Consider the following 15,928-nt stretch of genomic DNA (forward strand, 5'->3'; position numbering starts at 1 on the left):
GCGAGAATCTGGTTTGTATTCCAGCTCTGAATAGCTCTAACTGCGGGGTCAATAACAGGGTTAAAGAGAAGTCCATTCATAGGACAACCTTGCCTTACTCCTCATTCGATATAAATACCGTCTGTGACCCGATTTTCAGTCTGTATATGGGTGGAAGAACCAGTATACATATTTTTACTTATCTTCTTTAGTTTAGTGCCAGCTCCACTTCTTTCAAGGGCCGCAAAGATAGCGTCATGCGACACGTAGCCGAAGGCATTAAAAAAATTCAGCCAAGCTGCTAGGAATTGGCCTTTCTCACATCTTGCCTTATCAGATTTCATTTTGAGTGTGAAGTTATACTCAAAAACTCCGTAATGTGGCAGAAAACCTTTCTGCGCTGGTGGTAAAATATTGTTGTCTATCATCCAGGTGATTATTCTCTTGGCTAACACACCTGAGTATAGCTTATAAATGGTCCGCATGATGGCAATGGGTCGCCAGTTGGTGATGTCATGTGGATCACCTTTCTTGAATAATAAGATTGTGACTGGCTGCTTCCAATCCCTGGGTATCTTCTCGTATTTCAGACAGATGTTAAATATTCTGGCCAGCAGTATACAGGCAGGATCGACCACCTTCCATCAGTCGTCACCTGGAGTTTTGTTTTCACATCTTTGTCAGCGACTTTGTACTTCATTTGGCGTGATTCTGGTGGTATTAACGCATGGGGTACTCTCTGGTGGTCGAGAATTGAAATCAGGTAAGTTGCTTGTTTTTCCCTCAGCAGTCTCTTTAAAGTGCTGAGTCACAGTCTCAATATCTATGTTACACCTCGATCCTTCGTCTCCCAGGAGAAGCCGCATGGCTTTCCTTCTGTTGTTCCTATATAAAGATAGTAGTATAAGTCACGGGTTCGGCCGCCTCCACCTCCACCGGCCCTCCGCAGAGGCCTCCTCCACCACCACCTCCACACGTTCTCGGGAGAGGCCTCCTCCTCACGCTGGCTAAGAGCACGATCCTAACCTCACATCCGCCATCTTGGAGGAGCTTAACCTAACTTTTTATGCGTAAGAGAGCTAGCCTAACCTCATGGCAGGGCCTAACCTGAGTTTTACAACCGGATGCCCTTCCTGATGCCTAAGAGCGCGACCCTAACGTCACATTAGCTATCTTGGAGGGGCTTAACCTATCCTTTTATGCGTAAGAGAGCTAGACTAACCTCACGCAAGGATTTAACCTCAGTTTTACATCCGGATGCCCTTCCCGACGTCAACTGCACAAGATGGCGGCTATACATGACTCCTTATGAGACCCCTTAAGGGTGCTTGCGCAAGAACTTTTGACATGCAAGACAGCAAGCCTAACCTCATAGAAGGACCTAACCTCAGTTTTATGGACGGATGCCCTTCTCGACGCCAATTGCACAAGATGGCGACTATACATGACTCTTTATGAGACGCCTCAAGGGTGCTTGCGCAAGATGGCTGCTATACATAGACTCTTATGAGACTCCCTTGGGATGCTTGCGCAAGATTGCGGCTACAAGATGGGGGCTATACATGGCTCCTTATGAGACGCCTTAAGGGTGCTTGCGCAAGATGGCGGCTGCTCTTATGAGATGCCTTAAGGGTGCTTGCGCAAAATGGCTGCTGCTCTTATCAAGATAACTAGCTTAGAGGCTAACGTGCCGTGCTAGTTCGATTCATTAAATCTGGGGCTTAAATGTAAAATGTTAAATATCTCGAAAACGGTGCGGCGTAGAGCAAAACGAACAACATTTTTCAGCCAAATACCCAGGTTCGCAGTATCAGGAACATGATGGCATAAGAGAAAATAGTCTAATGATGAGATCAACGGTTCGGTTCCTACTTGGGCCCTTTGGCATTTGGTCCGTTTTAGCTTGTATTGAAGCAAGTTTTCGTAACTTGGTCAGGTCTTGCTGTGGTAGAGAGTAGAACGTACCGTGCTGGTTAGATTTATTAAATTTGGGGCTTAAATGCAAAATGTTCAATATCTCGAAAACGGTGCGTCGTAGAGCGAAACGAACAAAATTTTTCTGCCTAATATCAAGGTTCGCAGTACCGGGAACACGAGAGCATAAGAAAAAGTAGTCTAATGATGAGATCAACGGTTCGGTTCCTACTTAGGCCCTTGGGCATTGACAGCTATGTAATTCTACAAGATGGCGGCTGCTCTTAGGAGACTACTTTAGGGTTCTTGCACAAGATGGCTGCTGCTTTTATGAGACTCCCTAGGGATGCTTGCGCAAGATGGCGACTAATAGATGGCGGCTGTCATTAAAAGTGAAGTTAGGGTCCGTCAAGTTGACAGCTGTCAGAAACGCACGTGCCTTTGTTTACAAACAAGAGCACGCTGTCGTGTGCCACTGTCACGTGGTATGCTGCGTCAGCATGCGACGTTTAAAATCCACGCCTACGTGGTTAGAACTCTGCTATGTTCACAAGATTTTTACACATAGCTATTCTTTATGCTTTAAGTTCCTGCACATAGGTTATGCTAAGATAGCAGTACACACATGCGAACGTTGTACATTCTAGTGGAATAAGTTTAGTACGATAGTCGATGCATGCATTATTGATAGGTGATATGTACACTCTTTTAAACATTGGTATTCTTTGTGCTTTAAGTTCGTGCGGATAGGTTATGCTAAGATAACAGCACCCACACACACACATGCGATCGTTGTACATTCTAGTGGAATAAGTTTAGTATGAGAGTCGATGCATGCATCATCGATATGTGATGTGTACACGCTTTTAAACATAGCTATTCCTTGTGCTTTAAGTTCGTGCACATAGGTTATGCTAAGAGCAGTACACACATGCGAACGTTGTACACTCTAGCGGAAGAAGTTTAATATGATGGCCGATGCATGCAAAATCGATAGGTGATGTGTACACGCTCTAGCACTTGAAAATAAAAACTTGCTACTGCTTTGTTCACAAGATTCTTAAACATAACTTTTTAATGCTGCTCTTCACGACATAGAGCATAGAATTGGAAATCGTTATGCTTTTGACGAGTTCTAAATACGTGGACGTGGATTTTGAACGTCGCACGCTGACGCAGCATACAACGTGACCGTGACGTCACGACCACGTGCTCTTGTTTGTAAACAAAGCGATGTGCGTTTCTGACAGCTGTCATCTTGACGGACCCTAACCTCACTTTTAAGGACAATACAGCATCGCTAACCTCACTGCTGCCATCTTCACGGCACTAAACCTCGAGGCTGGTAACTTATGCTTGTCGTAGCGCGGAATTTAAAATCCAACAACAGCACATCGCTAACCTCACTGCTGCTATCTTGACGGTGTTAAACCTCACTGTTGCTACCTTGGTTATACGCTTTTGTGTTAGTTTAGTGATAATCGCTAAGCTGTTCGCATCAGAGAAGTAGCGCGTAACAAGTGTCTAGCAGATTTAAAGAAGAATCTGTTAGCAAAAGATAAAAGTCCGTCATGGAAAAACCTATTTCTAGGTATATTTGCAAAGAGTGTGGAAAAGCATTTTACCTAAGCTATCACAAGAGACGTCATGAAATATCATGTACGACAATTCTTCAATGCAAACATTGCAGAAGAGAGTTCAAGAACGCATACAACGCTCAACGTCATGAAGCCGCGTGTAATGTAGCTTCATCGAGAAGAAAATACAAAGAGCTCAACCGTAGTCAAGCGAACACTAATTTATTTTTAAAAAGTATACCTCTGTGAGAGATTTCTAATTCTCCCTTGTTGTCTAGGCTTGCTACAAGTTCTATTACTAAGCACAAATTTCAAGATAAAGAGAGGCAAAATCATGATTATGATAATAAGGATAATGATGTTGATCAAAAGAGTAGTAAAGGGAAAGTAGAAGAAGAAGAAAACGAAGATCTCAATGTTTCATTGCCATTAGAGCTTGATGATTTTGCTTCATTTTCTAAGCCTACTACACGTTCTGTCGCAGTGCAAACATCTCAAGAAGAGATGCAAGAAGAAGAAGAAGGAAATGTCAACGCTTCATTGCTATCGCACAAGTTAAGTTTGTACCTAGAAACGCTACTGCTGAAGCACGTATTACATGAAAACAAGTCCCTACACATCAACCATCTGCATATAGGCTCAAAGTTCACAACAAGCCTCTGTTACCCTATGTGGACATAAGATACTGTAAAGACCCCAACGTACTCGTAAAACGTTTGCAACTTCTAAGAGCCTATCATGATGCTGGTTACACAGAGTACAAAGCAGATACTTTTGAAATAGAGCAAGAATTACATCGTGTAAGTATTATTAAGTAATGGCTCTCTCTCGACAGTACAACAGCTTAAACACCTTCCTACAATCCCAGCGCTTACCCTCACCTATGTCATCCTTCTGTAGTATATAGTCGATCGAGTAGCTATATTTGTATATATTATTTTCCAACATTCTCCCTGCCTTAGGATGTTAACTCCGCCTCTAGATGTAGAGCCGGTGTCAAGACCGGATAAAGAGAAGAGAGAAACCCTAGCCCATTAGGCCTTTAGCTCATTAGCCATTTAGCGTGTGGCGGCCTCCAGTATTAATATATGTGTATAAACTCATATGTTTATAAACTCCTTGAACTTTGTTTATGTTCTATATATTGATGTTCTGTGCTTCTAATGTTATCTATATTCTCTCTGATAATTATTCATGTTTTACGTTCGTCCCCATGATACTTGGAGTGTTAATTAAACATTTAAATACAGCATCCCTTTTCTATTATTCATTTAAGTACATAAACATCATTCAATAGCTACATTGGTGACTCCCGACGTGACATTAAAATACGCGCGGAACAGATTTTGTGGTTGGTCAAGTGTGAAAATGACCGACGCCAGCAACGAAGCAAATCGACCGCCAACAACAGTATGGAACGAAGCGGGTATTGCTCGCATTTCAGTGAGGAATCCGCCCATCTGGAAGAAAAACATAAAGGTATGGTTTCTTCAAGTTGAAACACAGTTTACTATGTTTGGTATCACTAATGAAACCACGAAATTTAATCATATTGTTGCGTCATTAGAAGCGGATATTGTGAAATTAATTTCCGACTTTTTATCTCGACCATTATCTACCACTCCGTTCACAGAGCTTAAAGCGAGACTAATTCAGGAATTTGAAGAGTCAGAGAATAGGAAGGTGACGAAATTATTAACAGAATTAGAATTAGGTGATAAGAAGCCAACTCAACTCTTGCGTACGATGCGAACTTTAGCCGGTATGCAAGTCAAGGACGATTTCTTGAAAACCATATTTGTGCAGCGGCTTCATGTTACCGCACGTTCTATATTAGCTACGAGTAAAGATGATCTGGACACCATAGCTACTATGGCTGACAAAATTGTTGAAATTTCACAACCGATGTTAAATGTTTGTGCTCAAACCGCGCAGGCACCACCCACCATTGCAGTCAATAAAATAAATGATGTCAGTAACGATCGTATCTCAAGACTAGAAATCCAGATCGCTGAATTAACAATGAAAATCAATGAACTGAAAACGTTGTCACGTTCTTCAAGAAGTAGCTCACGATCATCTCGTTCTTCACCAAGAAGATCACGAGACAGGTCCCGATCAGCCCATTCTTTTAATCTTAATAGAGCACTATGTTGGTATCACTTTAAATATCGCAGCAGAGCAAAGAAATGTCAGAGCCCATGCTCATATCAACCACCTTCCGCTCAGAATCCTAACATGCAGTCAAACTAAAACGCTCCACACTAGCGGTGGCAGGTGATCGGAGTCATTTTTCACGCCGCCTATTTCTCACAGACAGAAGTAGCGGAAGTTTCCTGGTCGATACCGGAGCTGATATTTCTGTGATACCGCCTTCGGATAGTGATCGCCCAAAAAAGTCAGATCGTAAACTTTATGCAGCAAACGGCACTGGTATTAACATTTACGGAGAGCGTATACTAGTACGCAGTTTGGGTTTACGGCGCAATTTCACATGGAAATTCGTAATTGCAGATGTGCAATCATCGATTATTGGAGCCGACTTCATTCATCATTACAACCTTATCGTAGATCAAAAGAACAGGCGACTCATTGACCCATTAACATCAGCAGAGACACCTGGCACATTGATTAAAGTCTCGGGCATAGAAACAGTTTATGTAATGCCACCAGATCAAAAACATGCTGACATTCTAAAGAAATTTCCCAACTTGCTCCATGAAAACGTCCATTTCGACATCCCAGATACCTCTGTTTTTCATACCATTGTCACAGAAGGACATCCTGTAGCAGCAAAGGCACGACGACTACCACCAGATAAACTCAAAGCAGCTAAAGCAGAGTTCCAACAAATGATCGATATGAAAATCTGCCAGCCATCAAAGAGCGCCTGGGCAAGTCCCCTCCACTTAGTTCCCAAGAAAGACGGATCCTGGAGACCTTGCGGAGACTACCGTGCTCTCAACAACATCACCAAGATTTTAACAGCCAACTACATGGAAAACGAATATTTTCAAAAATAGATCTGATCAGAGCTTATCATCACATCCCTGTACATCCGGACGATGTACCTAAGACAGCAGTGATAACTCCATTTGGTTTGTTCGAATTTTTGCGCACCCCGTTTGGACTCCGTAATGAGGCTCAAACTTTTCAAAGATATATCGACAGTATACTCAGAGACCTCGATTTCGTGTACTGTTATATAGATGACATCCTCGTGGCATCACAAGATGAAGAAGAGCACAAGAAGCACCTTCAAATGCTTTTCGAACGACTCGGTACGTTCAACATCAGAATCAATCTGAACAAGTGCATTTTCATTTCAACAGAAGTACCTTTCCTGGGATATGTGATATCTGCAGAAGGAATCAGACCCCTACCAGAGCGAGTGCAAACCATTGTTGACTATCCGCTACCCAAAACAGTAAAAGAACTGCGCCGGTTTCTTGGCCTCATTAACTTTTACCGAAGAGCACTGCCAAATTCAGCCAGTAAACAAGCAGAGATTTTGAACCTTCTCCACGGGACTAAGAAAAATGACAACAGAAAAATTAGTTGGACAGAAAACCTTCGACAAGCCTTTAAAGACATAAAAAATAGCTTGGCCGATTCAGCACTTCTAGCTCACACATCTTCAAATTTACCACTAATTTTAATGGTAGATGCCTCAGATTATGCTATTGGCGTATCATTGCAACAAATCAAAGACAATAATCTGCAACCATTAGCATTCTTCTCCAAGAAACTGATAAATGCAGAGAGGAATTACTCAACCTACGACAGAGAACTCCTCGCTGCCTACTCAGCTGTGAAGCACTTTCAGTACATGCTTGAAGGACGTGATTTTCCGATTTACACCGACCACAAGCCACTCACCTTCATGTTCAAGCAACGTTCAGACAAAGCTTCTCCACGTCAGATACGACACATTAGTTTCAACGGACAGTTCACCACAGACATACGTTACACTACTGGAAAGGAGAACATCGCAGCTGATGTTTGTTCACGAATTGCTTCAATCACTATACCCCCAACTGTTACCATGGAAGAAATAGCAGAAATCCAACAATGTGACGAAGAACTTCCACACATTAAGAATACGTCACTTGCACTTCGAACAATAATGTTGCCCAATGGTGAAGAACTCGTTTGCGACATGACTGAAGATATGATTCGCCCATATGTACCTCGACAACTACGACAGGCAATTTTCAACTCGCTACACAATCTAGCTCACCCTGGTGTTCAAGCAACCATTAATTTAGTAAAAAAGCACTTCATCTGTCCATCACAAAAAAAGGACGTAAAGACCTGGACATCAGCATGTATTCCTTGCCAACGAAGTAAAGTCTGGAGACACACCAACAGTGCAGTGGGACAGTATCCTCCAACGGCAGCAAGATTCAGTCACATTAACGTGGACATAGTTGGACCCTTTCCTCCATCACAAGGATATCGCTATTTACTAACAATTATTGATCGTTTCTCGCGATGGCCAGAAGCAGTTCCATTAGCTGACATAACAGCAGAAGCAGTTTCATTCGCCATAGTCTCAACATGGATATCTCGTTTTGGCGTGCCTCATATCATAACCACTGACCGCGGAAGGCAGTTTGATTGTCAACTTTTCAAATGCCTTACAAGCACACTGGGCATCGTCCACATTAAAACGACAGCATATCATCCGGCAGCAAATGGAAAAATATAACGATGGCACCGTCAATTAAAATCTGCTTTGAAGGCACAGATGTCTGATGATTGGATTTCGAAGCTCCCCTTGGTCTTGTTAGGACTTCGTTCCTACATAATTCCGCAAGTCAACACCTCGCCAGTGGAAATGACTTACGGCTCAAAATTAGGCTACCAGGAGTATTTCTCAACGAACAGAAACTAGTAACTGACATCCCAACCTTCGTTTTCAAGTTGAAGGAACAGTTGAGGAACCTAAGACCAGTCCCAACAGAACATCACGAGCGCAAAAAGATCTTTATTCATCCACGGCTGATGACGAGCAAGTTCGTTTTCGTTCGACATGATGCGGTCAGAACACCTCTTCAATCACCATATGACGGGCCGTATCCAGTCCTGTCTCGCAGTGACAAACACTTCGAGGTGGAGATGCCAACAGGGAAACAAACTATTAGCATTGACAGATTGAAACCTGCCTTCCTTCTGGCAGACCAATAATCGGGCAACAAAGAAAATATATCTGGAGAAACTACTCTGGACATTCCGTCGAGTTCCATTCCAAAGACTGTCAACCTTCAGAAGAAGAGGGGCAGCACTCAATCCAATACACCCGCACCACGGATCACCAGATCAGGTCGAAGGGTCACCTTCCCTCGAAAATACATGGACGCTGTTACTGCGGAGGGAGTGTGTGGCGGCCTCTAGTATTAATATATGTGTATAAACTCATATATGTTTTATAAACTCCTTGAACTTTGTTTATATTTCGAAGACTTCTATATATTGATGTTCTGTTCTTCTAATGTTATCTTTATTCTCTCTGATTATTATTCATGTTTTTACTTTCGTCCCCACGATAGTTGGAGTGTTAATTAAACACATTAATACATCATCCCTGTTCTATTATTCAAGTACATAATCATCATCAATAACTACAGAGTAATTAAGGAAGAAAATAATACAGTTAAGAAAGATGACATTAATAGAAAATGAATTATAACTGAGGATGGCCGGATGACGACAAATATGTAAATACCAAGTGAATGTATTGGAAAATCAAATGCCCCTCAATAAATTATGCTGGTGTGTGTTATGAATATATGAAAGCTGTAACAGAGGAGAAATTTAGACGGAGGGATTCTTAGGTAAACAGATAAGAAGATGACTAATGGTGTTATTACTTAAGCTGTTCGAGGACGGTTATAACCTCCAACGATATTCCGCCAATATTCTGCAGAATGGCCGATTGACGCCTCTCTTGCCTTCTACACAAGGAACAACCACGAATTTAAAGGCATGATGTGGAAAATGACAATACGTTACTTCTCTGCTGGCATACAGTCAGAGGCGTTGCCATGGTAACCTGTAGGTTCGTTGTCGGTCTGTCGGTCACTCTATGCACAGCATGGTACCCGCAGAAAATAGTAAAACATCTCCGTTATTTGAAGAGTAAGGTAAATTATGAACATAACGAAAGTTGTTTATAATGAAGATGCGTTTCACATACGGTCCACGGAGTTCACAGAAAATAAATAGCATAACAGAAAATGGAGGAAAACCGTAAAAGTTTTCCCATAAACCCCCCTCTATTCAAAGATTTTAAAATGATGTGCATATCGAAACCTTCCTGAGGATGAGTAAAATCTAAATTTGTAGTTTGGTTGAGATCTATCCAGCCGTTTCACCGTGATGGTGGAACAAACAGACAAACAGGCACGAAAAATAAAACCCACCGATTCGGTCTTGAGTTGACCTAAAACGGATAGCAATCTGAAAAATTGGCCAAACAAACGAAATTACAGACAGCGGACCCACTACAACTTTATTTATATAGATTGCTTTCCACATCTTTGCTTCAGCTTTTTACACTCATTCATTCACCTTTCCATTACAGATCACACCTGGGCTTTATAAAACCAACATATTGACGATTGCCTTTAATTGAGTTACACAACACTGTACCAGGCCTTTTGTCTCGCATTCTAGTTTCACGATGGACAGTTCCAACTTTATGAATTTGATTTTACCCTCGTTTTAGTGTAATATGAACGTTTTTAGATAGAGGTTTCCAACTTTGCCATACCCTGCTTGTTTTAGATATATTATTCATGTTCTGCTCGGATATTACCTGCTCCTTCACATTGTTATGTGTCACTTATTCAACATTAATTCATGCAACTTTTTAATATTGCAACCTTACCAATTAGTAAACCAAACATTCAAAAGAAAAGCACAAACATCAAGAAGAAAACAAGCACAATACTTACTGAAAGGCAGTAGCATAAAATATGAAGCGTGGAGGGCAAAAGCGAGAATAAAAAGGCCAGGGTCTTACATAACTTTGACAGGTTGCCAGGTAAATATTGCTAGCTACTAAATGACACACCAGATAAATTTAAAATGAAGAAAATTTACTAAGTAAATGTAATTTGAAAATGGTATAAAATAAGAACAATAAAAATATATATTTCTTTTTCTAAAATTTAAAAATGCAATCAAACTAGATGAGAAAAACAGTATTTTAAAATAAGGTTGAAATTAAGATGAAATGAAGCTCACAGTAACATAGGTTTCCGCCAGAATTAAGGTTTGAAAATTCATTAATAACTCATTACCTTACATATAGAAACATTAAAATTGGTTGCAACCGATATGCGGGCCCGCGATATAAAATCACTTTAAAATTGAAATTTGCTACACTACTAAAATGCTAAATTACAAGACGCACACAAGGACACACGAAAAAGGAAAAAAAAATTAGTGGCTCCAACCGCGGATAAACATTACTCCAAAGAAACGAGCTAGATGTAAACACAATAAAATAATAGCGCACAGCAACCCCAACAAATGAAGTATATTAAAGGGAATTTACAATTAACGGTGCGCACATAAAAATAATTAAGGGACACAGAAGCACCCAACAAGAGCTACCCGTTACCGACGCGAAGCCAAGATCCCATAATAATCATCAAAGCCACCCAAAATATTAACGTATCATCAGATTAGATAAGAAGGGGTGACATGACGTAATAAGGACAAAAGCAAGGAACCCAAACAATGGGAGAAAAGATAATAAGACAACGAAAGAAAACTCCCATTATTAAACTTAATTTTGACCAGCACTTTTTTAATTTTAAGATTTTAAGTTATTAAAATAATAATAATAATAATAATTATCATTTATCCAAGAGGTGATAGTACCAGTTTACATTAGCCTTACTTAATCAATTCACCAGCGGTTTACATACTTTAGAACAGAGGGGGCCGTGGAATGCGCTACGATGCGAATATGAGGTGTCATTAATTAAGGCCCGTAACAATGCGATAATCATCACGTACAGATAACCAGCCACGAAGGCAATAGGACAAAATCAGACAGCAATTACAACCAACTAGGAAAAAATTAAGGGAGAAAACACGCACCGAAATGAATTACAAAAAAAAAGTAATAATAATAATAATCGTCATCATAATGAACATCAAGAAACACAGTTGGCAATAATGCACCCCGACAAAAACGTAAGACAAAATCACTTACACAAAATATCACCTCATAGATGCATAACTAGCGATCCCGAGCTCCCTACATTACATTAAATTTTCTTTTTCCAACGGGTTCGGTTCAAACAGATATCAAATTTTGCTTACAAGGTTGCACTATACCAAAATTGTCGTTTATAATGTTGCTCATATCCACGATGAAATTACTCACACTAGTGCCTGAACGAATGGGATCCCTTCAATAAATTATAATTTTCAGTACTTACTTGGAGTTAAGATATCCAAACTTACAAGACACTTGAAACTTTTAATACCGATAACGGTTAACTCACTGCACCAAGTTTACATGTTACATTAAGAAAATATTAAGGTTGGAGCACACTGGATAACTTTCAAAAAATAACAGGGCCTAGCCCTCACATTACTCTTTAACCGCCGGAGTCAAGCTCCATTATAATAGCTTTCCCTTCTCGCCAAGCCGTCCACTTGGGAACTTCATACAACACAGCCATCTTGGAGAGTAACGGCGAGCAGATTGCTACAGACTACTGAGCTCACACCGAGCTAGGCGAGTAGCCAGTCCCATAATTCAATGCGTGCACCGCGAAAATGCGCAGAAGTTACAAATGATAATTCGGCGCATTACAGAGTCCAGTCAAATGCCTGACAATAATGGATAGATAACTTGAATTAAATTGGTCTGGTAACTTCCACAGTTAGGAAACAGTTCCAACAATGGCCGATAATACAGATAACGGCTGGATACACAAGTCGACATGACAGATGAATAAATAAATACTCTTAGATGCTTTGATGTAATAATTCAGTTATGTCCAGTAAATATTAGTTCCCATTTTCACATTACAAATATGTTTCACTGAAGATGGCTTAAGGATGGAGCTGAAATATCCAAATATGGATGTATGTATTGAATATGAGGAAATAATAGAAGCCTTTCTATGGTAAAATGACAAATAAATAAATCAAAAGGTAAAAACCACAGCATCCAACGTCGTACCTATGCTGAGTTCTACAATTTCACCACGACCCTGTTCCTACTTTATGTGTTCAGCAGGTGAAAAACAAGATGATGATGATGATTGATGATTGTTGTTTAATGGGGCCTAACATCTAGGTCATCGGCCCCTAATGGTACGAAATGAGACGAAATGGAATGACATATTAAAAATCTAAAATTCTCCACTGACCAGAATTCAAAAACGTGAGAACGAAGAATGAATGAATGGACATGAATTTAAAACAATCAGTGGTTGCGACCCGCAATGTCTCACATTCACATAAACAGACGTAACAATATCGTATTACTGACCAAGGGACTACTGCTATAGCATAATACGGAATCAATTATGCGTGCAGTCAAAAGGGGGTCCTAAATCGCAGTTATCCGCCCCTCATAACGGTACTGATCGCTATCAAAATAGAACCATGGTATTTGTTCTGTTGCGGTACTAATCAAAAGTAGCAGAGACTTGCGGCATTCCACACATTATTGTACTACTCAGAGCTTATGAAATTCGACATAATACAGACCTATGCTTTTCTCACTTTGCAGCGCCATTTACAGGCAACGCAAACCTATGGTGTTCATCACATAGGAGTACTAACCACAGGGACCTCTCCCTATCCCGTGGTGTTCCTCATATAGTGGGTACTAATCATAGGCAAGGCAGAACCATGGTAGCTATCATCCCATGGTCCTGCTCATACGGTGGTACTAATCACAGGTACTGCAAAAGCCGACCGCGCGGTGCTCCTGTGTGCTACTGATCACAAACCAATTTCGTACCTAATGTAGTGGTACTACGCACAAGTAAAAGCAACCCTTGGTGTTCTCCGCGTGGTGGTACTAATCACAAGTTATTTCATGGTTCTAATACAATCAACCCTTGGTCGCCCCTTTTAGTCGCCTCTCACGACAGGCAGGGGATACCGTGGGTGTATTATTCGTCAGCCTCCCCCACCCACAGGGGGTGTGTATTTGGTCCGCGAGAGGTATTTTATTTCCCTCAAGTCCGCCGGCAAGCCGGTTAGGACCCCCCTATCCGCCACCTGGGACGCGCCACGTGGGAGTATCACCTCTCCCCCTGCTACGCCTGCGTAGCAGGTTCGTGGTGAAAAACAAGAGAAATGAACTAAGGATATTTAATCAATCTATATTTTACATAAACATTCAAGGGGTATTCTTTGTTATAGTCGACGTTGGATGCTGTTTTTTTACCTCTTGATTTATTTATTTGGCATTTTACCATAGAAAGTTAATTTGTGAGAATCCCCTTTCATATCCACCTGTCGAATTTGGGATGCTGCGCATAGTGGTAATTTGTCTTTTATGGAGTTTAAAACATTTACACAAGTTTCTTATTTCTGCTTCTCCAAAGTTACATCAGGATTTTCCAGCTAAGTGGTAGTGTCCAAAATTCTAGCCAGTTCAGTGATTTGAACGTCTTTAGATGTTAAAGTGCGGTTCTACATACGCCTGCCCCAGCACCCATAGAACTTCACAGCAACAATATGATTCCCTTTATTTCTTGCTCCTTTTTAGAGATAACGTCTTTAAACTTTAACAGTGCTTCTGCTTCCAAAGCTCAATGTATTATGGGGCATGTTTTGTCTTTTTTCCGAAAACACCTTAATTTGCTGGCATATCTTCTTATGGGCTGAATAAATTTTTATGTCACGAGCTTGCAAGTGAACACTAAGTTCTGCCATCTCCTGAAGAGCATCACACACCAATGCAAGGTATAATATAAATTTGACATGGGTTATGCGTTTAAGGAGTCCTCCATAGACGACTTGCTCAGTTTTGTCTGTATGGTATCATCTTTGGTAATTTTGAAATGTGCCACGAAAAATTCGAACGTTTTCCACACAGGTGAGACCGCTCTAAAGTTAGAAGCAACACATCTTGTATCTAGAACCTTTCCAGTTTTTAGAAGTACAGTTTCAAGTTCCTCTGAACGAGCTTACAATTCCATGGAATTTTTAGGTGACTGGTGGTAAACTGTAAACAGTTCATCAAGTAAAGATTTGAAGTGGTTTACGTGTGAGAGGAAATAATGACTCACAACACCACCTACGAAAAGCTCTAGCCTGTGATTGGCAAAATGCCAGAACAAACCATTGGGATATTGTGGCTTTATTAAAGTAATTACATCCTTCTCCTTTCCCACTATTACTGCAGCCCCATCAGTTGCGACTGCAACAAGATTCTGTTTCAGAAACTCATCATTGAACCCCTGTGCTCCTAAATAGATCGTCAATGCACTAAATAAATTACATCTCGCAATTCGATAATTCCCAACAAAATGCTGTTTGGCTGATCCATATCTGGAAGTGTTGTCAACAGGTACACTCTCAGTGATGACAGCTGACTGAGTGTGGTACTTTCATCTATAAGGAGGGCAATTTTACTATTCCCTTGCACTATCATGTTTGCTACGTTATTTCTCATTTCAGTTGCGATATGAAAAACATTTTTGCATGCATTCGGTGAATGAAGAATGCGGCCCATATTAATGCCATTTAACTCCTGCACGTCAATTTCAATTTCGAAGTCATGGAAGGATTGATTTTTCTTGACTACATTATGTGCTGTTCGAAATGAATTGGCTGTTATTTCTTTTTTTCGAAACCCTTACTGCACGCAGTTTTCAAAGTTTCATTTTTTATGTTCTTAGTACTTTAACTGGTGCCTGATGAGCTGAGCACTTGCTGATATCTATTTACAGTTCCACCAGTTGTACAAACAGGAACTGAAACCCGCTGCTGTGAAATGTTCATCCCTCGTAATGTGCTTTCTGTTCGCAAGTCGTCAACATCTTTACAATTTGCCGGGCTGAGGCGCTGGCATTCTGACCACAACTTGACTCAGTCCGGTGCTCAAATATGTCAGCCTCGTATCGGTAGATTTACTGGCACGTAAAATAACTCATGTGGAGCAAAATTTCGGCACCGAAAACCGTTAAAAGTAGTTAGTGGAACGAAAAACAATATCATTATTATCTTTACAAAATTTTCAGCCAAATCTCTTATTTCTTACCACCAACCATTCTACTTACTGCAGAATGTCTTCCGGCCCACTGTTACACCTTCTTGTGATCACCACACGACAATGTTGGTGTTTCCCCGCCATCGTTTACGTTCGAATAAACTTTCAGCCCCAGGTTCGATTCCCGTCAGTGTCTAGAATTTTAACAAAGGCACACAGCATAAAAACACATTTTAATCGTAGATTAAAATGAAGA

Source organism: Anabrus simplex, chromosome X (assembly GCF_040414725.1).
Source record: "Anabrus simplex isolate iqAnaSimp1 chromosome X, ASM4041472v1, whole genome shotgun sequence".
Taxonomy (NCBI): Eukaryota; Metazoa; Arthropoda; class Insecta; order Orthoptera; family Tettigoniidae; genus Anabrus; species Anabrus simplex.